This window comes from Equus caballus, chromosome 11 (assembly GCF_041296265.1).
Source record: "Equus caballus isolate H_3958 breed thoroughbred chromosome 11, TB-T2T, whole genome shotgun sequence".
In the NCBI taxonomy this organism is placed as follows: Eukaryota; Metazoa; Chordata; class Mammalia; order Perissodactyla; family Equidae; genus Equus; species Equus caballus.
The window spans coordinates 27,831,360-27,835,302 of NC_091694.1; the positions used below are offsets into that span (position 1 = coordinate 27,831,360).

The window sequence follows — 3,943 nt, forward strand, 5'->3', positions numbered from 1 at the left end:
ACCTGTTTAATCCTGACAAATGCTCCTCTTCTCGCTCACTGAATCCTCCCTAAGGGACAACTTTAATGGGAACTACTGGTGACTGTTTACTGAATTGTGAAAGTTCAGGTCTTTGGAGATTTTCATTTTACACAGTCTTTCAAAGAGAGCTCTTAAAGGTTACATTGAAATATGTCATCCTTACCCCTCAATCTTCAAGCCTCTGACCTCAGAAGGACACCGATAATGGCTTTGTGAAGGGGGATTTGCTACTCGCCAGAGGCATTAGTGACAATTACTTGGAGGGAAAAACTAATGATTTTCTTACTTGTAGGAAGACTGGAGCTCCCATTGGTTGTCATCCCATTGGTAAGTTGCATGGCTTTTCTTATGATAATGGGGAGAATGCATGAACTGCACATTAAGGAGCTGTCTGAATAGAGAAATGTATTGACATTTCAGCATTATCTGAATTGTGTGTTAAGAGTGGCTTTGTCAAATTAAAATGAATGGCAGGTCAAAGCAAAAAATACGAGCTCTGTCTCACTACTCAGAATACGTAGTAAATGTTCTCTGAGTCCAAAAAATTTTAGCCAATTTAGGTCACAGAGATAAGCTTTCTCCATGGGGTTTGTGTAGAAAACATGGAGAAATGTGAGCTTCTAACTCTCTGTTCTGACAAACCTTTGCAAAGGCAACTCTTGCCTTTCACTTTGCTGTTCTTCATTATTTCCGTGTTTTGGTTAGCTCCTTACATAGAGGACAGCTGTGTGTGGTGGAAATGGCCTCAACTCAAGTTCATGAGAACCTAAACCCTTTTCTCCTAGTTTACTCCCTGACACGTGGTAGCCACTTCATTTCTCGGGTTCTCATTTGTAAATTTCTGACTGTCAGATCAGATCAACAATTTTTTTTATATCAAGCTATGCACAGATAATGATCCCAGTCCTCCACAGACCACTTCCCTGGGCAGGGCTTGAGATTCAGCAAAGGCCCAGCACTGATTTTATAAGAACAAAACCTCTTCCATGAGCAGAAATCCACACTAACTTTATCATTTGCTTTTCCACTCCAGAAAGCTATCACAATGTCAGTGGATGAGATGGATATTATTATAGGGCTAAAGTTGAATATGCTCTAATTAATTTTAAAGGTATATCTTCTGAGTCTCATGTGGCAGATGAAGGAGACAGATGCCCAATGAGGAGACTGAGTACCAGAGATGGAATGTGACTTCCCCAAAGACATCGAATCTTCGCAAACTGTCTTGTGAAAGAAAATGCGTAAAGTCTAAAGAAGCTGGAAAGCTGCCCCAGATGGCAAGGAGATCGTTGAGCTGACACAGGACGAGTTGGATTAGAAGACAAGAGAAGCTAAAATAAAACCTCAGAGGGGCCGGTCCAGTGGTGCAGCTGTTGAGTGCACACATTCCACTTCTCAGCGGCCTGGGGTTCACTGGGTTGGATCCCGGGTGTGGACACAGCACTGCTTGGCACACCATGCTGTGGTAGGTGTCCCATGTATAAAGTGGTGGAAGATGGGCATGGATGTTAGCTCAGGGCCAGTCTTCCTCAGCAAAAAGAGGAGGATTTGGCAGTAGTTAGCTCAGGGCTAATCTTCCTCAAAAAAACCCACACACAATAAAACGAAAAACCTCAGAAAAGAAAGAAGAAAATGAAACTCTTGGCCCCTCCTTCAGAATTCATCATAAGAAAACTTGGTAAATCTTCAACCTTTTCATAAGCAGAAGGCCATGAGCCAAGAACTGTATGAATGATACATTAAGGAATGCGATGCAGATAAAAGGCTGATTGCCAAAAGGAAAAGAGAGAGTTATGAGAACCTGTGCTGTCTCTGATGTATTCAGACTTGGGATACCAACTTCAGAAATGACTTCATTTGCCAGGTCCTTGAAAGCAAGCTGGATGTGAGGATGATCATCAAGGATCATCACTGTGGCTGCAGGGGCTGCAGTGGCTGAGGCCACTCTGGCCCCCATTCTTACCCTGTCCTTGACCTTGAATCTCAAATATTGCTACTTTTTGTGTTCGCACCTGCTTCCTGCTTTCCTGGCAGTAGTTTCCCTGGTAGCGAGGACCTAGGCCAGAGTTACAACACAGTCTCTATGGGTGATTTCTTCTGTCTTCAACAGGATCAATTATTTGTGATTAAAAATAACATCGTTAAACCTCAAAAAAGTAAGTAAATCATTTGAAAATACTTGTACTTTTACTCTAAGTAATGCAGCATTTAGAGTTAGGACATGTTTGCAAACTCACTCTAAGAACTATACCAATGGCCTCAACTTTTACCAACATTCTCACTTAAACTTATGTCTTTACCAGTTATGTCAAAGGAAGAGTTTAACATCCACTTGTCAGCTAACTAGCAGAAGTTTATAACAACTCCTTTGGATGAAGAACGATGCTTTCAATTGTCAATTCCAAGAAACTCTTTGGGCTGTAGTTTTTAAAGGATAGAGTCTTAGCAAGACGAATATAAATAACTGTATAGCTCTTGTACCCAAGGGCCTTCAAAAGAAAATCCAGCTTTAGGTCCTTGTTTCTCTGTGTGCCTTCCTTCCTCCAGCAGAAATCCTTGGATCAAGGCCCTGACTTCTATCTCCCTTTCTCTTGGACCAGATCTTCCTTTGCTCCCTCTGGATTTTCCTCATGAAGCTTGGAGCCCTGAAGCTTTAGAAGCTGCCTCTCATATTACAAAGCCTTGTGACATGAAGCCTAAATCATCTCTGCTCTAGGCATTGGCACGATCTCTTGTACTTCTGTGCCTGGCTCTTCTCTCTGGATACACGTTCTCCTTGACCACTCTCTCCTTTCATCAGAGTTTTGTGATGAAGAGACTTGGAATTCAGGTATGAGTTTATGGTGATAGGGACAAAGAGGGGTCGATCTGTTTGGCTTTAAGATGCCAGGCATATCTTTAGCCAGGCAAAAATATTACACAAGTACATGGCTAGCCAAATAGACCACTGTGCTGCGCTCTTGAATCAAAAGCTTGTAATAATCAAATAGTGCATTTGCCTGCATATTCGCCAAATCACATCTTTGTCCTTGCTGTGCTCTGTTGTCGTTTTAAAATGAAAAATAACTGGAACATGAATTTGGCTAAGGTGAAGGAGCTGGTAGAGAAAGGGAGAATACAGTATCAGAAAATAGAAGGAATATTGAATAAGCTAGGTCCCTTTATTTTCACTGAGATATAATGGAAAGAGTTGGGATTAAGTGAGCAATCAGAACACAATTAGAAGATATAACACTCTATGCTCAAATGATCTTTCTCTCAGTGTGTCTTATTCCAAACACTGCCTGACACCAGTTCTAGTTTTATTCTTGGTCTAACCCCATCCCACCTAGTGGAAACTAGCTTCAACGATATTTCCTCTATTTTCTGATTTTTCATTCTCTTTCTCCAGTAGCTTCTTTAATTTAGTCCAGGACCATGTTCAAGTTACTCATTGCCTTAAATGATGACAACAACAAGAATGCCTAAGATGTGAATTTGGTAATATTGGAATGTGCATTAAGCTAAAGTGACTCATTTGGATGTGACAGTTCAGGGTGAGTGGTAAGTTGGGAAGTCAAAAGAGTGGAGTGAGGAATGAGGCAGGGATATTCAGGAAACTAAATGCGTGAATTGATAGTATTCGAATATTCTTTGTAAACAGAGCCTGGTGCATACTGTCCATGGTGTTTTGCAATTTTGATATCTAAGACATAGAGTCAGGATAGGGCACCGACTCCAGAGAACCATGGGCGCCATTGATGATGATGCTCACGTACAGGGGGAGTTGGCTGGGGCAGAAACAAGTTATTTGCAGGGAGATGTTGAAGAGCTTATGATATATGAAGTGATCTTTAAGCCCCTCAGGTATTCTGCTAATACTTGTTTAAACCCTGAGGTAGGAGAGGTAGGCCAAAACCTAGAGATCCTTAGAATGGTTCAC

The 3,943-nt window shown here is 41.5% G+C and overlaps 1 pseudogene; it reads left to right on the plus strand.

Annotated features, from left to right (window-relative positions):
• The first annotated feature begins 1,258 nt into the window (after window positions 1–1,258).
• LOC100630840 (protein BUD31 homolog) lies at window positions 1,259–1,960 on the plus strand (annotated as a pseudogene).
• Window positions 1,961–3,943: the final 1,983 nt, after the last annotated feature.